General features: G+C 45.7%; 1 long non-coding RNA gene across 1 annotated transcript in view; it reads left to right on the top strand.

The window, feature by feature from the left end:
- The first annotated feature begins 1,242 nt into the window (after positions 1 to 1,242).
- Positions 1,243 to 20,756, top strand: part of LOC128430064 (uncharacterized) — a 69,511-nt gene continuing 49,997 nt past the window's right edge. The window contains exons 1-2 of the long non-coding RNA XR_008333944.1: positions 1,243 to 1,505; positions 2,654 to 2,802. This is a non-coding gene — a long non-coding RNA (uncharacterized LOC128430064). The remainder of the gene's footprint in view (positions 1,506 to 2,653; positions 2,803 to 20,756) is intronic.

The following is a 20,756-nucleotide window of genomic DNA, read 5'->3' as shown; positions in this document are numbered from 1 at the left end:
AGCTTTCTGCAGAAAGGATGAACCCAGAGAGTCACAGGGATCTCAGTCAAATGCAGACATCTTATTTAGGAGAACTAACTTGTCTGAGCCAGTTCAGGGCGGCTGTGGCTGAGGGGTAGAGTGGTCGTCCTCCAACCTGAAGGTCAGCAGTTCAATCCCCAGTCTGACCCATCTGCATGCCGAAGTGTCCTTGGGCAAGATGCTGAACCCCGAATGGCCCCAACTAGGATTAATTAACTAGGAAGTGCTGTGAATAGATGCACTGTATGAATGTGTGTGTGAATGGGTGAATGTAAAACTGTACTGTAAAGTGCTTTGAGTGGTCATCAAGACTAGAAAAGCGCTATATAAATACAAAACCATTTACCATTCTGTAGGCCCAGTTTGAGACAGGAGATAAGAAAAAGGAAACTTCTCTGTATATGTTATCATTTAAGATAGAGCAGATAGAATATAAGTAATCACACAGTCAATAATTAATCGGAAGCTCATAAAAGATTCTGCCAGGAATAAAAAAGTTACTTTTCAACTACAAAATGTAGTTTGTAGTTGAAACATGGTTCAAACATTTTATTGACAGAGGTGAAGACTGCAGCTTCTTCCTCCTCCTCCTCCTCCTCCTCTTTTTCTTCCTCATTGTTTAGGGCTGTAGCTCAAAGCCAGAGTGCATCCTGGACAGCATCAAAGAAGTGGACGCTTCATTTTACTTAATCTAAGTTTAATCTAGTCAGACTAAGCAGTGTGAAGTGCCTCTCACTCCGGTCATGAAAAACTCTTAAAGTCAAAGAAAAGTGAATGAATTCCTCAGTAGAAAATTCAAAATAAGGAAATGTAGCGTCTGTTAGCACGTTAGCGCCACAATATTTTGATTGTGCAAGAAAACAGCTAGGTCCTTTTGTGAAGGAGAGGTCAGTTTTATTTCTCTCAAATTTTAAGACTTCAATCTTGTACTATTATGACAATTCTCAAAATGTGAAAAAAAAATAATCAAAATGGACCTTATACTTGTTAGTATGATAGTTTTTTATTTGTCAGCAGTATAAGAACCTGAGCTTTGCAGTCAATTTGCACAGCTTCTCAAACACTGACAGATTATTATGAGCTGCTTTGTGTTGATGAGGAACTATACGTGGTGAAGCACGACTCATGTAAATCTTGATTTTCCAACTGACTGAATCTATGTTTTTACACAGTCCAGCCTCCAACTACACGCCCCACATGAAAACTACTGGTGTGTGAACAGACCTTAGACCATGACAGAGCAGGTCGTCACAAACAGGAACCAGTTTGAAGTGCCTCTGAGCCAGTTCAGACTGGTTCTGTAGGCCCAGTTTGAGACATGGAAAAGAATCAGGAAACTTCTCTGTATAAGTTTCCATTTAAGATAGAGCAGATAGAAAATAAGTAATCACACAGTTAATAATTAATCGAAAGCTCATAAAAGATTCTGCCAGGAATATGAAAGTGAAAGTGAACGTCCTCATGGTTCAAACATATCGACGGAGGTGAGACTGCAGCTGCTTCTTCTATTTCTTCTTCTTCTTCTTCTTCTTCTTCTTCTTCTTCTTCTTCTTCTTCTTCTTCTTCTTCTTCTTCTTCTTCTTCTTCTTCTTTTTCTATTGTTAAAGGCTGTAGCTCAAAGCCAGAGTGCATCCTGGACAGCATCGAAGAAGTGGACGCTTCATTTAACTTAGCCTACAACTTACGGAGTGTGACTGTTTGGGGTTAAGACTTGGTTTAAGGGTTAGAATTAGGGCGAGGGGTTAGGGAATGTATCATGCCAATGAGTGTAGAAAGAAGTATAAACGTGTGTGAGAGTGTGTCTTATATTTCATTATATAAGTTGCACTAAATCATAACACTATAGCACCCTGAATATACAGTTTATATGGAGTATATATATAATGAGTGTGCAGGGTTTGCATCGACCTTCAGAAGCTTTTCACTCAGGTCTGAGCCTCCGCTGCTAAGGTGTTGTTTACCTGGGCATTCGGTCACACACACACACACACACACACACACACACACACACACACACACACACACACACACACACACACACAGCAGTGGTTTTATTTCAGTATTCATCTGAATGGAGACGACAGTCCAGAGAGATTACTCACAGGGAAACTAGGGCAGTTTCTTCAGGTCAAGGATTGTGTCTGGCAGAATGACCCTGGCTGCGGCTTCGCTCTGAATCCTCCTGCATCACACAAACACACACAGACAGACACACACAGACACACACCCTTGCATCCACTCTACCACTCTTCCTGTGGATGAGTGATTATTACTTCATCTTGTATACAATGAGGGAGAGAGGCAGAAATATTACTCTAGTTTTATACACTTGGTTACTGTTTAATCCACTCAACATGGAGACAAGACAGCAGACACACACACACACACACACACACACATACACACACACTTGAACACAATCCACAGCAACATGAAATGAGATGAAACGGCATATTCCTGGAAATCCCTTTCTCTCTCTCTCTCTAGCGTTAGATTAGATAGAAACACATATTGTATTTATTTATTTTTATTTTATCCAATCTCCGCACCCGGTGAACACCAATGACATTTGCCTCCTAAACTGTGTCCTTGACAGAAGTCTATGTATAGCCCTGTGATTTCATTTCCGCAGGTGGAGGTCACGCAGGAGAATCCTTGAGAGTTCCCGCCACTCGTCTTCACGGTTGGATAATTGAAGTTCCCATCATATCACTCCTGAATTCCGAAGTCTCTCAAATGACCAGCAGAGGGCGACTCCACTGATCGCAAACAGAAGACAAGGTAAGATGTGATGAAACAAAGATCCCGAAGGAAGCTTTTTTTATTATAATATAATACATCTTAAAAAGTTAATTATGATCCATTTAGAGTTAAATAGACCATAAAGCACCATTGGGGACGTGAACACTGCAGTGTGATTGACAGGTAGTACCGCCTTCCCCCTGTTGACACTTGATCCGACCAATACCAAATTTCCCCCGACAGAAACTTAAAGAAGAATCATGCACAACTTACATTCTGTAAGAAAAATCTAAATATTAACTGATTAAACAGATGATGCCGTTTTATTTTCCATTTTTATTTTTCCATTTATCATAACTGAGACAAAACCAAGCAGATAACTGGACCAGAGGCAAGAAGGTAGTGGAATCAAAATGAAAACCAGCAGTACCAGTGAGGACAGTGTGGATTAAGATGTGGTTTCTGCCGGAGCGTGGACACCGATGAAGATCCTTTGTTCGATTAACATCCGGCTGCACCAGGAGGAAGCGGTGGCCGCGGCGGCTGGACAAGATTATCTCGTGATGTGAAGGGTTCATGGATTAAATCTTTTGCTGGCTGACAGGATCCCAGAGTCTCCAGCGCCCTGTGAAGATGGGTGAGATTAAACTGCAAAGTGCTGGAGGGTCCTGAAGCAATCCTGCAGTGTATAGAGATTATAGATTGAGGTGAAATACTGTATTCTCCTCTCTTCTCCCTCTTTTTACAGTAGAGCCAATAGGTGTCTAACCGCGTCTCCATAGAAATGTTCCTATAACGAAACTGCAAAGGCATTAATAAACACCTGAATTGTGTTTCTGCCACATATTAATGATTGTGAGTGTAATCCCTGAGGAGTTGGAACAGAGGCTGCTCACGCTGACAGTCTCTGTTTCCTGAGGTAATCTGTTCTTGTCAGACATGGAGGGGACGGTCATTAGCAGCGGGGCAGGGGATTGTGGGACTGCTGTGTGAACTGCAAATTGAAATTCAGTGTCACATCTGATGATGTAGCCGCCTGGCGGAGGATTCACCGTGTGGCTCGAGGACACGTTGGACACGCTGAGGGGAAGACACAGTAAACACCGGAGGCTCCATGTGATCGTGGACACACCCTCGGTAGCTTTGAGGAAAGTATTCCACATGAAACTGGACAGGTTCCCCCTTGGGAGTGAAAGTGGTAAATCCTGACTTATCACTGGGATTTGTAGGAGTTTGAGCCACGTCAGTGTCGAGTGTTTCCACCTGAAGAAGTTCTGGGCTCGTGGCCAGAGAGTTTAGGAAAAGTGTCGGCACGTGGCGGAGCAGACGTGGAGCCATTTGTTATTGATGGATGAGCCTATTAGAGAAGGGGACGGCAGCTTTCTTAGTGACTGATGTGGAGACTTTAAAGCAGAGATTGGCTGTTGACCAGTGGATCTCTGAAGAATCTCTCTCTGTTGGCGGGAGTTCAAGTTGAGGGATGATGTGAAAGTGATGAGTCAGCAGCTTGTCTCTCTCCGTCTTGTTACTCAGCGTTTTTCTGTCTCTTCTGCTCAGTCGCTCTTTCTGTCTTTGTCTGCATGAGTTTGAAATTAAATCTGAATATCATTGGGTTCACGACGTGTCTATTTATGTTCATAAGTTTGTGCGTCTGTGTTTTCCTCTGGTTGTAAAATGTAGAAATAAGGACAGAGTTTCTGTATGAATTTGATTCTGTGAATTTCTGTCTCTTTTTGATGAATTAATTCCGGGTTGTTTCATCTCGTTACTCAGCAGAAAGTCCTCGTACCTGTTCAACTCTTCTGCAAATATTCCCTCTACAGACCCGAGTGGTTCGACATGTTTGGTTAGTCGGCGGTTGAACTGCTCTTCTCTCTCTCGGGGGGGGGGGGGGGTTCATCAAAACGTTCCAGACGTCTGCAGACGGAGAACGATAGAACAATATTTCTGAGGTTCAGCAGATGTAAATGTTTTGGAATGCAGAGTGTTGCCAGAAGTTATTTTTTACTCCCGATATCGCTGTCGACTTGAAATTCCAGTAAATCCATTCCACGATGCAGCAGGAATAACATCTGAGAGCGTGAGTGGTTTTTATGAGGCGTGATGGAGGGAACTGGACTCGCTGGTTAAACTTCTCGTCTTGCCAGATTAACTTCACAAGAAAAAATGAATCATGAGTTGAATCTGAAGTTTATTTATTTTGCCTGAGTCTCATTTTCACACATGTTCAGCTTGTTTATTCACATTTGGTACTTGTCTCTTTCCTTAGTATGAATTACGACTTCAATGCAATGTTATTATAGCAAAGACAACTGATCACCAGTTGCACATAACAACTTCAATCAGCTACTGTTCAGCTGCAGGGTACATTGAAAGGATATCTACTGCATGAAAGGTACATTCATAATTTTATAATTTTCTAAAGATGGAGCAGAGAAAACAAAGCTCAAACATTTATTGGAACTCAGACAACAGGAACGTGTCCAGAACAGTCAGGCTTTGTTTTGTCACTTCATGAAAACCACTTCATCGTGGGGACACACAGCCCAACAGAATGACCACGTGACTGCAGGGGGCGCTGTTCAGTATAAGTTATGCAGTGCTGCTTCAATGCAGGTAGGTATGTTAGATGCAGGTTGACAGATTCATGAGTTTCCGGTCAATCGTTTTTCTTTTCTCTTCACCAAACATAAAAGAAGGATTTTCATCAGCAGGTCCAGGAAACTTTTACCAATATTCTGTTATAAATAGACATCCTGAGTCGTCAGTGTTCCGTACCGCTCTGATCCAGTGTCGGGAAAAACCGTCGGCAGCTGGAAAAGACGGATATACAATACGTCTGTCCACACGTCTAAATACAAAGCAGATGGTCCTGAAATGTGTACATGCGTGCGTATGTGTGCATGTCGGTTCAAATTATGTTTATTTATAGAGCTCAAAGTCATAAACTGTGTCTGCAGCCGGCCAGATGCCTCAGGAAGAAAGACAAGCTGTGACGGGCAGTGGAAACACAACACGCCACAGAGAGACCGTGATGAACAGAGCAGACCGTGAAACATTCAGATGTTTAATACTGGAAATAAATCAACTGGGCAGAGTGGGATCAGTCCAAGAGACTAAATACATCCAATAATATCCCCTCACACTGTTCCAGGTCTCATGGGCCAGGTTTGTCAGCCTTCAGATCATCTTATGGTTACTCCAATATAAAGCATTAGTTAGACAGGGGTCGGGGGGGTGGGGATGGTCAGCTGAGGGGGCATCTTGAAGGACGTGAAGTGTAACAGATGTTGGCAGCTGGATGGGGGGGGGGGGGGGCTAATGAGCAGGCTCAGTTCTTAGAGGGCGTCCTGCAGGCGATGGACGGTGCAGCGCTGACTCCAGGTCAGAGATGAACTTCAGGAAATCCAACCAGGGTGGTGGTCGCCACAGAACCTGGATCTGCTCCCAGTACATCTGCCGCCATCGAGCCCGTCCTCGCTCCTATTACCATAGCTCCCAGTGAGACAATGAAACCTGTTACCCAGCTCACAGCACTGGTATAAAAGGCCATTACACTATTTATCAGTCCCGACACACTCTTCATGTTGGAGTGTGTGAGCATGAATGAGTATCGGCACTTTCACCGCCACTTCCCCTGTGTGACTACGCAAGTGTGTGTGACATCTGTGTGTGTGTGTGTGTCTGTGTGTGTGTAATGAGATTCACTAGGTTTTTCTGTGGCTCATTCAAACATCACCAGAATATAAAACAGACGATTGTTATCACGTTTCCTGTCATGTGACGGTGAAGTGTCTGCTTGTTAGAGAAAGGACAAACATTTACAGATTATTGCCTCATGAAATGTTTATGGCTAATATGATGAAAAAGCCCATTAAACATCCAGCACCATCATTTATTTAGTGTTGCTGGCAGCCTGATGAACTGAAGTCACATATTCACCTTCGTTTGGCTCCTCCTCTGAAAAGAGGAAGAACAACAGATAGAAACTGTTTATTTATTAGCCAGAATGTCCCGGATACTCATGCTACTTATTAAACATACTTACTTGTCTCTTTTGTCTATGTCCCGACTGCTAACACGGAGAAGGCGTGGTCGGCTTTTCTCTCGTCAACCTTTAGTTTAGTTCTGTTTCAGTGTGTAGTTGCGATTGATCAAGTTTAGCTTCAAACTATCTGGTTTGGACACGTTACTTATCATTATGATTATTAAAGAGAGAGAGAATAAAAGAAAGGAATGTCAGTGAAGTTTCAGTTGTGAGGACTAATTCCTCTTCTTCTTTATCTGGAAACAAAACCCAGTTGGAACTCGTATCTTTTCCACCGGAGAAGCCGAGGGCAGCAGATCTGATCCGGATGAAACAACATACCAGAATGTTTCCTGCCCGACCACATGTTTGAACTTCTCTGAGGCCTGTGGTGATTTCATTCTCCTCAGTCAATTGTGTATAATAATATAAGTGAGTTATTTCATGAGGCAGATGTGATGAAAACCATTTGGGCCAGTGACACGTGGATCATAGTCCAAATCATAAGTCACTGCTCTGTAATGGACTCGTGGAGAATCGTCCTCCAGCTGAGACAACAGCTCCGTCTCTGTGTGTCTTTCTCTTTCCTGTAAGTGATTCAACTTTGGCTGAACGGAATGACAAAGCAATGGCCGAGGATTTTTTACAGGAATTCTTAACCAGCAGTATTATTTTTAAGGTTTGAATGGATGGGCAACTTTTTTGCGAGCTGATTTTTCTGCACTGGGCGACAGCGTTTTGTTTTTACAGGAGTTGTGTTTATAGACATCTGGACCTGCTGGTGTTTCTTGGACACGTATCTTGGCCCTAGTGGCCTCTTCAGCTCTAATGGACTGTTAGAGGTTCCCGGTATTTCACCTCTGTGGGTGGCTGCTTGTCGTTGGCGAACTTGGAGTCTCCGGAGTCGAGGTGTGAGAGGCTGGTGATAGACCCGCCCGGCTCTTCTCAAACCTTTCACCGATGCACCAAATTCGATTTTATTAACGCACCAGAGAGTAAAAACAGAATATTCCACACACTTTAAACTAGACTGTGTCAAACAGCATCTATAGAAGTTGTGTTTTCTTGTGTCTAAAGCCCAAAATGTTGGTTCCAGTCGATTGGAGTCCGGTGTTTTCCAGAGATCAGAGGTTCTAAACACAGACGTGTTCCAGCCAGGTGGGTAATCGTATCCACCAGGTGCAAATCAGTGTGTGATTAGAAAGCTGGAAGGAGAGAGCGAGCGGAGGATTGATCAGAGGTAATCAAAACCATTTAGTTCCACCCGGGACCCTGGAGCTGCCTCCCAGGGCAAACAGGAGAACCATTCGGAGCAGGTAATGGTGCTGTTATGATCATCTGAACTGAAACATCATTTTTATTTAATATTTCCTCGTGCTGTCCTTGAAAAGTCTGACTTGAAACACAACTTGAATTCAAAACTACAGCTGCTGCCGTACGTTGGGTTAATGAAGCGTCAGAGGAGACAGGAGGCACTGGTTCAAGCTGACAGAGAAGCTGTGGTACCTCAGATAACCACCAGGAGGGTAACTGCGGGTTAACGGTTCAGAACTTTGGGTCAACTGCTCGACTCCATGGACCCAACCTGCCTGGAATCAAACCTGCAGGCCGGTGGTTTAACAGTATCAGGGGATGTGTTCTCATGACCTCTGTGAGTAGTTCTGCTCACGTCCCTTTAGAATTCACTTTACCTCATGAAGTTGAATTTAATATGAGTGGTATTCACCCTGGTGTTACAGCCCCACTTCAGGTCAGTAAATCACCATCAACACAACCCGGTGCTGACGCAGGAGGAAACAGCCACTGGGTCGGTTCAGCTTAATTTCTGCAGCAATAAAAACAAACCATCTGTTTCTCCCGAATAAATTAGATCCGTTTTGACCCGAGGAGTAAAAACAACTCAGGACTCGTCCTCCGTGGCGAAGTGAAGAGTCCGTCTCTCGACAGCCGCTCGTCTCCGTCCAAGTTGTCTCAGCGTGGGACAGAGACGGATCAGGACACCAGGAGATGGTTAATGGGGCAGGTCCTGACCCGTCTGGGGCGATGCAGCCCACAGACACTGACAATCCACTTTCAAACAGAGGCTGTAATGAGAGACTTTGTCTGGAGAGTTCAAAGTTCACTCTTCAGAGTCTCACTAAAGCAACACTTGACCTTTTGTTCCGAGCGAAAGTCAGAATGTGAAGAATCGGCTGCTCATTAAAAACTCTTCTTCTGCTGGGACAGTCGGTGACAGAGAGCAGCTCGAGGGATGAGTCGGCAAATCAGAGGCCTGTAGATAAATAAGAGTTGCCAGTTCCTCCTCTATGAATAACAGCGTCTGATATCATTTCACCATTTACTTTATATTCGTCAGGCTACAGCATCGTTCTGTCTGAAAGGCAGAGGAGACTTTTCATCAGGTTCCTGAGGGGCCTCTTCAAGCTGGACGGCTCAATCAGACAATCTTAAATCCAGTCTCCTCCGTGTTAGCAGATGGGAAGTGGACCACACGAAAGTGAGAACTCCACATACACAGAGTTCTTAATTAACTTTTTATTGTGGGATAATGAAATTTGCATTAGTCACCACAAATTATGCAAAATCTCTCCATTTGTTTTTGTGATTTTGCCTTTTTAGAGAAAAACACCCGGACATTTCTTAAAAAACGAGCAGATGTCCAGAAGCATTTTCTCCTGCAAGCAACTTCTGTTCTTCACTGATTAAAGCACAAAGCAATTAAATTGGGGGAAACAATATTGAAAATATCCAAAATGATCTGCCAACAGAACAGAAAAATTACAATTTGCTCAAATCTGAAGTTGTCGAATATTTGCTTGAAAGAAGTGAAACGCTTCGACTTGAAAACATCCTGATATGAAAGACAGATCATCGGTGATTTCCCATTAAATAACTGTAATTCTTTAAATCCAGTTTTGGTAATATTCACTATAAACCTTGTACTTTTGATCTTCTGTCCCTTCGTGTCTCATGAATATGAATTCCTCGTCCCCATGAGCCTCACTAGCTGAAGCAGTGGACGGGGAAGTGACAGGCGGACGGACCGCTGCTCCACGGGTGAATGGATTGTTGGCAAATCTAATTTCCCCCCCCCCCCCCCCAGAGAGCCGTGGAATAGAGAAGGCTCGTGCACGATGGTTTCCTCCTCCTCGTATTCCATCCCTCTGCTCTCCCTCTCTTTCTTCCGTGTTCGTTGAAGCACGTATGTTGCTGTGAACAGGTGGACGCCACATGTGTGGGCGTGAAAATAGAACATATCTGTTTACGTGTTGTCAACACGGATGATTAGTCAGGAAGAGGAACATTATCGCTCCTCGTGATTCCATCTTTGCCGGGACTCATCTGAGCTCCTCAGACCTTGAGGCTGACGTCATCTGTGCAGAATGAGGATCCTCACGAGGGCAGAGCACTCAGTGGGGGGGGCGTGTCGGTCACTCATCACCTCGTCAACAGGCTATTTAAAGGTTAAGTGTTGGGTTTAAGTGCTGAGGTTACTGGTAAGGGTTAACGATCTCAACTGGGAGTAGACACGTCAAGGAGAACATCAATATTGTGTTGAAAAGCTGGATTGGTCAGAGGTTGAGGCGTCGTGGTACGACCACGAGGATCGAACGTGTCGTGATGGGAGCAGGACACTGGGATGAGCAGATGTCGACCTTCTTTCTGTCATATGTGTTGTTGCTGTGAGTCGGCTCCTGTGTTTCCTGTTAGTTGTCATGTTGTTCAGCGACAGAGCGAGCTACACAACAACACTTCACTTCACTACATGCGTCTGTGCAGAAGCTGAGAGACGCTGCTCCTGAAGATTTAATGTTTTTAAATGAAACATTCCACTTATGAACTCTTGAAGTAGCCCATCACACACGTCCTCGCACACGCTACACACACAGAGAGAGACACACAAACGACAGATGATGGAGCATCGAGGTGAAAACGGCCTCTCAACATCAGACTCACATCATGGGACATCTTTTCATTCCTTTTAATGTTTCATCCTGTTCCTGCGGCGCTCTCTCTCTGAGTCTCTTTTACCTCCGGTGGTGAACGTGCACGGGGCCTGAAGGGAACCGGCTGCTCCGGGTCACAGGCGACCGACAGGAGCTGGAGGCCGGAGGAGGTCAGACCTCAGCATCAGGAGGTCGGTTCCATCAGTCGGGCAGGTGATGCGTGTCGGAGCAGCTCGCCGCCTCCACTGACCTGAGCCGCTCATCTCCAGAGCACCTGCCCCGGGGGCCGTGGGGCGTTCAAGGCCTGTTTACTGCTGTAAAAACTAATGTTCCCTGTAAAGACTTCACACGCTTCAGCGTCCGAGACAAAGTCATTTTGCTTTCATGGTTTGTTTGGACTTCTGTAGGTGCTGCGTTTCAAAGTCCGGCCACATTGTGTGTGAAGGAATTTCCATCTGAAATCATTGTCTCATCCAACAGGACGGCTTTATTTTTAAAATCAAATCCTTGTTCTTCTTCACTTCAACAAAACTCACTTTTCATTTCACGATCATCGAAATAAACTTGTATTCAGAGGCGGGACAAGACATTTAGCTCCTGTCGTGATGGAGTGAAGTTCCAGACTTGTTACAACATCATTTACAGGAAACATGTTTTAGTTTAGTGTCCTTTGAGTTCAGGATTATAGATTGTAGAAGCTCCTTTAATCTGAGGTGCTGTGTGTTATTCAAGGTCTCATTTGTAAATGGACTAAGATGCAGATTTGTTTTGTATTCATGAGCTTGAATCTGAGAGAGGAAGAGGCGGCGGGGGGGGGGGGGGGGACCACATTTTGCATAGGGCCATGAAAAAGCTAGAAATAGCTGCACTCACACACAATGACAAGAGCAAATATGATGAAAACCAGTGCAATCGCACACTCAGCCTTGATGCTGCAATTTAATGCCAGCCCGAGGTTTGACCTTTAGAAGACCTTGTTCTCGGCAATAAATTATTTCCAGTCTAAGATACCGTCTTATGCATCTTAATGTCTCTGTGCCTTCAATTAACAACTAAATTGATGTTTTTCTAAAAGTCACTGATTAATATTAAAGAAAACAGGATGTGAATTATCTCATCTGCTGCCTCCTGCAGCTCGGAGGCTTCAGGAAACATTGAAACATATAAAAAGAGACATCAAATTATATGGTCGCTGCCATTAGGGAATAGAAAGGTCTGGAAATCCCTCTGACTCTGTATTCCATTCCTGTTCTCCTCTGATATTAAAGATGGGAAAACGATGATGAGGTTGATGGTTGAACTCGATCTTCTCCTCCGTCAGCCGACACATGGCCACTGCAGTATCAGCTGTCGGCCATTAGCTTCCAGTTAACAACACAGATGTTCAATGTGGTCGCGTGTCAAGATGAGAAATAGAGACAGAAACAGATATTGGAGGTGAGGGCGACCCTGAGGCTGCAGGGTTTGACAGAATGAGCCGATGTGGCGGTGGCTTGTAGCTTAGATCGACATGATGATGACAGGATACAGCAAACTACTGATCTCAGTGTTTTCCAGCTCGTCCTCCCACCTGGACTCTGGTCACTGCCCTCAGGTGACCAGTGGTATGTTTCTGTTCAGGTCCCTCAGGTGGTGGATGCCTGCAGGTGGTTATTCACTCACGTCGAGGGAAGAAGACGATGCTCCTGTTGCTCTTTGTTCTTATGTAACCTCTGAATCCCTTTTCTGTTTCTTTTGTCTGATCATGTTTCCCCAGATCACTTCACTGCTGACCTTTGTTTTTGTTCTTCTTGTGTTGTCTTCCTCTGCTGCTGCTGCTGCTGTGAACCCTTCACATGCTCACTCGTTCCTCTGTGCACACAGAGAAGCTGCTGGTGTCGTAGAGTGGGACTTCTGGTTTGGCTTTTGTGTTTGTCTTTGGATTTGCTGGTTAATCAGCAGGATTATGCAAAAAACTACTGAGCAGACATCCGTGACATTTTGAGGAGCGGGGCTTCACCTGAGGTAGAGTCCATATCATTTGGGAGTGGATTCAATATTTGTTTTCTCAGTTTATTTAATATGTTTTCAGTGCAGATTCTGAAAACCAGTGAATATATGTAGAGAAATACATTAATTCAAGCGATTCAGAGCGAACAAACTATTTCTTTCCAGAGTGAAGGTCTGCACCGAGCTGCACAAAGCCAAAATAAAAAGTGGACAAATGTGATAATGCCTTTGTCACACCAGGCTTTGAAGGAGACCGCCTGGTGTCATCCCTGTAGGTGGACTTATATATGAACAAGCAGGCTTTGTATTTGAACTCCACAGTCTCAAATATGACTCACAGCAGGATTCAAACGCACCTCTCTCTCTCTGTGTGTCTCCTCTGGCGTCTCTCTCCTTCTCCCCCGGGTGCGCTGCTCTCCTCGGCCTGTAGATAAGCTCCTAATAAGGTTTCCAGGAAGAGGCCGGGTTGGCCTCCTGCCTGCTCTCCTCGTGAAACATGGAGTGAGGAGGAAATCAAAAAGCATTTCCCTCGGCGGAGCTGCATCCGACTGGGGCTTAATGGACTTGACGGAGCGATGAGTGAAGGGAAAGTCCTGCTGTCTGCGTGGGTCCGTCCTGTGGCAGGCGGCGGGTTGAACCCTGTCATGGAGGGGGGGGGGGTGGGGTTAAAGAGTTCAGACCCATGGTACACATCTGAATGATGGACACCTTCAGATGGAGTCCAGTCTGCTGGAGGAACCTGATATGATATTCATGACCCTGCTGAAAGCCTGGAGCTGAGACACATTCTGCTGCACGTGTTAGAAATGTGTGAAAACCACAGGATGTTCTCACCCTGACCTCAACATCCATCACACCCGATCACACCCGCACAACTCAGACTCTCCAGCTCCTACACACACTGTCTACTGATGATATAATAATATATAACAACACTAAACGTGTGCGTGAGTAGTTTGTTGGCTCCTGAATCCTTATAACACGTTTTAAACTGGAGGATCTGTTTCCAGAGCAGCGTATCAGTGACGCCTCTGCTCATATTGACTCACCTCAGGCTCTTCACCTACACGGGGCATGCCGTGGTAAACAGGAAGCACCAGTTGGCTGCTTGGTTACAGAGAATACTCCTGAAGAGCAGGGATTTGTTTTTGTCAACGAGGTGGAACTGCTCCTGGAAGTGGAGTCGATCCAATCAGGAAGCAGAGATGTGGGATGAGTGAGGCAGCGTTTAAAACCTCTGGACAGCAGCCGGTAACGTCACAACACGTGTGTGTGTGTGTGTGTGTGTGTGTGTTACAGCTCAAGCGAAGTCGTACGGAAGCTGTGAAGAGTCCAGGACACGTTTCCCTTCACACCTCGTCCCCTTCGTCCCACAGCGTCACTCACAGATTCACACAGGAAGTAGGAAATGACTGCATGAATCAACATCGTAAATGTGCTCTGTATTAATAATTCAACATCCACTGTCGTGCGTGATACAGAGCGTCTGCAAATATTGATGCCATCACATAAATCTCTAATCCTCATATTGCATTTTTATACGATGACATGGTTCCAGCCTGATTAATGCAAAACAGTCAAATCTATAAAACCCTTGTTATCTGAGGTGAATATTTCCCTCCACATTACTTTCCTGTATTTCATTGCTCAGGAGTGACTTTTGAAAAATCTCTTTATATTTTAATGTCCAGTAACGTATCCCAGAGGTTTTCCAACCATTACGGGATTACAGAAGCCTGTTAGAGCTTTAGTCCCAGGAGGAGGTCCATGGTGCTCTAATGGGGGGGGGTTCTATTAATGCCATCTCAGTGGTATTTTTAAACAAAGCTGGATGTAACTCTAGGAGGGGAAGTAGCATAATGGTTTTGGCACATAAATGGTTTTTAGTCATGAAAAACAAAACAAAGTGGGTTCTCTACCACACCACTGAGATCCAGGGAGGAGAGAGAGACGAGGGGACATCAGGGATCCAGAAGGAAATCTGATCAACAAGGTCAGACAGAGGTCAACGTGGATATCATCAGGAACACACTGTTAAACATGAATATATAAGATACATGTCATCATCACTAACAAGCAGCCGTTTGGCTTCAGATTGACAAAAATATCAGTCTCGTGCCAAGTGGATTTTCCAAAAGAGGAACTCCCCAGTCCGGCCTGGAGCACTGGCCAGCCGCCAGCTATAGGCTGCATGTGATGGATCCGGTGGTCGGAGCCAAGTGGTAAAGAACTCCAGGACGTTTGCCAGTTAACAAAACGGTTGTTCTGCAGCCTGAGAGAAATGTTAGCAGAGCTGCCAAATATCAGCTTCATATCGGGTTAGCAGGCGTTTAGAAAGATGGACGACGTGACAGCTCAAACATCTGGATCGCCCTCTAGTGGCTGGCTGCAGTATAGGTCATAAAGCCCTGCCTCCTCCTCCACACAGGCTCCTTCCTTAGAGTTTTAAACATCGTGTGTTGGACTCGGCTCCTTCCGCCGCTCCACTCATGTTCCCAGTGAGAGTTTCCAGCCTCGTTATGGGACAAATACAAGTGCAAGGTGCTCTCTGCATTATTCATCGCTCTACCACGTCTGCGTGACATTTAATAAAATTGGTTTAACTCCTGCATTTTAATACAGCGCAGGGAGGCCTATATATAACCAGGCCCGGTGAAGCAGGACCCTGCGTCTCCACATCACGGATGATCTACATGTTGGGACTGGAAATCATTCCTGAAGGGAAATGACGCCAGCGTTTTTTTTTTGATTTGCGTTGAGTTGTGACGCAGCGTTTACCTGAAGTCGTGAATTACACACACTGACACGCGGATGGAGATCGAGTGCAAAACCATATATAACGCAGCAATGCACCACCCACTTTGTGTGTGTGTGTGTTTGTGTGTCTGTGTGTGTGTAACTCAATGTAAGGTTACAGGATAAACAGTTGAACCAGAGCAGAGTGACAGAGGGTTTCAGACGCAGCCTTTAATCCAGTGCGGTGGGAAAAGAGGAAAATGTGTTTGTGTGCACGGACCGAGTGGAAAGAAAACCAATCCTGTGTGTGTGTGTGTGTGTGTGTGTGTGTGTGTGTGTGTGTGTGTGTGTGTGTGTGTGTGTGTGTGTGTGTGTGTGTCTGTGTTGCACAGTATCAACGGAGGGATTCATATCTGAAGGGTAATTAATTCTGAAGCTAAAGGGCTGAGTCCCTAATTCCTGTTTCAATTCACACTATTCCAGTTAATAGTGAAGTGTGTGTGTGTGCTCGTTGTTCTGACATCTCTGTGAGGACCGAGTGTTACAGCCTCTTTCTCTCCGGGGGTTAAAGAGCCTGCACAGATCAGATATTAGATATGAAACTATGCCAACGTGGTGGAAGGACTGGGCCTGTAATTCTCCAATCCACTGGTATGAATAAAACCAGTTTGCTCACCACATCATGAAGGTCTTCATAATTCAAAATGTGCATGAATCTCTGAGCTGCTGGAAGCGTCAGAGTGTTTGGGACCAGGAGTCAACTCGTGGTCGGTGGAGCGAGAAGGAGTCTGCAGCTCTCTCTCTCTCTCTCTCTCTCTCTCTCTCTCTCTCTCTCTCTCTCTCTCTCTCTCTCTCTCTCTCTCTCTCTCTCTCTCTCCTCCTCCTCTCTCTCTCTCTCGGCTCCAGTCAGCCGCTTCTCTCGCGTCTCCTCCGCGCGCTGCTCCTCGGTTTTTTAAACTTCCCTCCATGGAGTCGCATCCCTCCGCATCCCGCCTGATAAGATAACGACCATCTGTTGTTGTTTACCTGGAACTTGAAGGAGAATTCATTCTATTTACTCTCCTCGTCTCCTTTGTTCGAGCAGGACACGTGCTGGGTGCGCGCCGGACCAAACATGGACCGCAGAACGTGTCCGGTGGCGCGTCCGCCTCGGTGCCGAGCCAGTGCGTCCGGGACGGAGCGATACGCAGACTGAGCGGGAGGCGGACTGATCCGGACCTTCTCTGCACCTCTGCTCAGCAGAAACATCAGGAGCAGAATCATTCCTCGAGCAGAAGAGAGGGCATGGACATACTGTAGCCAGCGCTGGAAGACGAGGAGGAGGATGGGGGTGTAAAAAGAGGCACATCACCAGCTGCAGGAGGACGCAGGAGGAGGCAGGAGGAGGCAGGAGGAGCAATCGGATGTCTTCACGGGTGAGTGAATGGTTTCTGTCTCTCAAAGCCCACAGGGGTGGTCAGATGCTGGAGGTCAGAGCTTCTGTCGTGTGGAGAAATGTGAGGTGAAAGTTTATCATGCCACAGTGCAGACGCTGGAACACATGTGTTTGTGATAAGATTGAACTTTGTGGAAATCGCGTCCTTTCCACGTTAGAAAAAGAGTGTGACGCGCGGAGGTGTGCAACGTGGTCAATAGGAGCAAGTCTAGAAACGTACAGATTGTGTTATATTGTGGAAACTTGGCTGCATCGCTGGATGGATGGAGCCGAGGATGCGTCTTTACGCGCCACTCGTCTTATCATCGAGCACAAAAGAAACGCGCATCAAGTGATTGATGCAACTTCTGAGAATTCATATGTTCATTTTTACATGCTCCTGTAATAGCTCGTGTGATCAAATCGAGCCAATCGCGTTTAGAAAAAAAAAAACCTTTAATGATTTGCTCAAATTTCTGTTAAACATCTACATTTCTCTGGTTTGCTGGATTCCAGACATGAGACTGGACTTGTTGTGAGGCTGTTTGTGGTTCGGAGTGTGTGTTCAGGTCCGTGTGAGTGTGTGTTCAGGTCTGTGTGAGTGTGTGTTGCTGGTTCCATTCAGGGATGAGAGGGTGTGGCTGCTCGCGTGTCCATCCTCTGCTCGGATGAAGCTTTTCCTGCGCGTCCTTCAGGCTCGAGGGAATTCAGCAGCAAATACCTGCACCAAATTGGGAATTAAATCATCTTGCTGTGTGTGTGTGTGTGTGTGTGTGTGTGTGTGTGTGTGTGTGTGTGTGTGCGTGAGTGCACGCGCCTGAGTGCGTGTTTTATTCAATGAACGCCTCACTAATCCACCTGTCTCCAGGGAGGATTAGAGCGCTTGGGACATTTTGGGACCTCGTGTTTTTTTCATTTGATTATTTCTGTCTTTCTTCTCCGTCTCTCAACAACATCATCTGAGGGAGAGAAAGAAAAACAAGCGTTGATTCTTTGAGTTTCACCCAAGACGTGGAGCCACAGGCGGTTGTTCATGCAGCACTCGGTGGAGGCATCTGTCCAAAAGAGCTTGGCTGTGCCTGGGGTGTGAATATGTGGAGAAGCCAATTGGCTGCTTGGCCTCAATGATGGGATGTCAGGTTCTGTCTGCCTGGTCCATTAGTGTGACCACACGAGCAGGGAACACAAAGCAGACTCTTCCCTCGAGAGACTCATGTGTTTATTATCAGACAAACCAGTGGAGCCTCATCTGAATTCATGGAAACACTGGTGTCATTCATCATCACCAGTTCACTTACATATCTCTCTCTCCTCCTTCCTTTCTCTCTCTCCCTTTCCCTTCAGCTTCAACTCAACAGGCTGACGTTGTTTCTGACGTTCTCTGCAGCCGTGTGTTGTGGGAGTTTTGACTGTGTTGTGTTGGTTTCCCACAGCTGAGGGTTGAAGGTTTGATTCCCTACACTGGTATACCTCATCATGAGAGTATTTCCCCAGTTTGACAGACGTAGATTGGGAGCCTAACCCCAGCTTTAGTTCCTCAACCATTTTCTGTAGCAATCCTGTGTCCAATCTGAAAGTGCCTGCCTGAAAATGGAATCTCTTCCTTCTTGGCCCGAGTCCGAATCTTCCACCAGGTTTTGTGTTGTTTTGACAGAATCCTGCTGACACGGTGCAGAACACCCCCCCCCCCCCCCCCCCCCCCCCCTCTCTCTGCAGAGGTAATCATGTGCATATGGAATCTTGCTGCTGTCCTTCTCCCTGGGCTCATTTTTCAAGCTGCTCTTTCTCCTCATGTGGAAAAGCCAACCGGTCGGATGGCGGTTAGAAAGGCAGGTTGATTCATAATTATTTGTCAGACAAAGTGGAAATGTCCCGATGCCCCGAGGGACTGCGGATTCTAAATGAGAAGTTCAAACAAACGCCAGGGACACAGATGGTCACACATGTTCACACAAACACACAAACATGGCTCTGCCTCGGGTCACATCCATCCGTCCTGCCGCCTGTTTTTTTGATTTGCAGAATTACTCGGCGGGGATCAGCAGGTTTCACGTATCTCCTCTAAGTGATTCTGTGAGAAAAGACTCTGAAGGAACAATAACTGGAGAGGATGAGATCAGAAAGGATTTCATCAGGAAGCTCAGGGATGAAGGGAATGAAATGGAATGAGATTGTGTATAGTGGGTTTGTGGGTTTGTGCGAGTGTGTCACAAACATTCAAACAAACATATTTGTGGGTTTGCATTAAGATTTTTATCTCTGTGCAAGAAAGTGTGTCTGTATCTATCCAGTGTTTTGACTCTTTGACCTTCAGACACGTCTCTGGGCCACGAGGCAGCTTTTTTAAACCTTTAAAACAGAAGCTTCAACATTATTTTAGATGTGTGAGTTTGAACAAGGAGAAAGTTTCCTCCTTCTCTCCCTGAACATCTGTTCTCTGTCACAGCTTCAACTGTATGTGGGTCTCTGGGATTGACTGGTGTCTAAAGTGGTTCCCAGCTCTTGCACAATGTCAGCTGATTGGCTCCTGCTCCTTTAAATGAATAACGTATCAGCTGCTTTACCTTTCCTCCCTTTCGAACTAAGTGTCGCTCACGTGAATATTGTTCTGCTCCCGTATGAATGAGCTCATCTTCATCCCCCTGAGTCATAGATCCTGAGTGGAGCAGCTCGAGCCCCCCCCCCCCCCCCCCCCCGCTGAGCAGCAGCCGATCATTCAGTGGATTTCATTTGGCCCTGTCTTCTCTCAGTCCCTCTCGGTCGAGACCCACAGGATTAAAGTGACCATCCGTCATGTGAAACCATGATAACAACCACGACACCTCCATGGCCGCCCTGACAGGCCGTGGGTCTACAGAGGAGAGGAGGCCATGGAGGAGAGAGGAGAGGGGGCCATGGAGGAGAGAGGAGAGGAGGCCATGGAGGAGAGAGGAGGGGAGGCCATGGAGGAGAGAGGAGAGGAGGCCATGGAGGCCGATCGGAGCTCAGACCTGCAGCGGTGACTCGGCAGCACACGAACCTCATCAATCGGCCATCGCTCCCTGCTTCTCCGGCTGAGGTCAGAGAGCAGAGACAAACATAGAGACTCCTAGGGTCTGATTACGTCTTTGTAATGGAGGTGGAGGGATTTTGTGTTTGCAAATTGGCTTTTCAGAGCCGTGACTCGCTGAATGGTCTAACTACTGGAATCCTGTGTGAGCAGAGTCAGTGGTGTCCATGATTAAAGTTCCTCCGAATAAATCAAGGTAACTGATTGTTCTCTATGGAGCCCGATCGATATATCAGGTGGTCAATAAACCTGACCCATACAAGCCTTATGTCTCCCATGTGTGCACAGTTCTATATCAATTAGTTTATGGTTAAACTGTAGAATATCAAGTCTCATCACATTTCTTTTGAAATAAGGGTTTAACTCACATTTAACTGCTGTAAAATGAGAAGTTAATTAAAAGGCTTTTGTTTCACAATGAAGAACCGACTCTTATCTCTCTTAAATATAATTCAGTTACTCTGAGATGTGGAAAACCCGCAGCTTCTAATGAAGTGTATCTCCGCTCTTTAAATATTGATCAGGGAACTTTGTCTCAGGTAATGGAAAGTGCCTGCGGGGCGTGAGAAGCAGGAGAGAGAGAGGGGCTTTCCTGTTAGGATTTAGGACTGGAGCAGATTTTGTTTGGGTCAATTTGTCCAAACAAACTCTCCATGCAAGAGTATGTATCAGCATGAGTGAAACAAGTGGATGACATAAGGAAAGGTGGTGTAGCTATTAGGGATTTATAGAGCTGAAGAAATGATGTAGTCGGTTTTATGTGGTAAACAAAAGGTGCACATCTGCAAGATCGATACCCTGATTTGTACTTTGTAGATCTACAGTTGAGAT

The sequence above is a fragment of the Pleuronectes platessa genome, chromosome 23 (genome assembly GCF_947347685.1).
Source record: "Pleuronectes platessa chromosome 23, fPlePla1.1, whole genome shotgun sequence".
NCBI classification, from domain to species: Eukaryota; Metazoa; Chordata; class Actinopteri; order Pleuronectiformes; family Pleuronectidae; genus Pleuronectes; species Pleuronectes platessa.
Note: the sequence above shows the minus strand (reverse complement) of the source record. Positions and strands in the feature narration are given on the sequence as shown.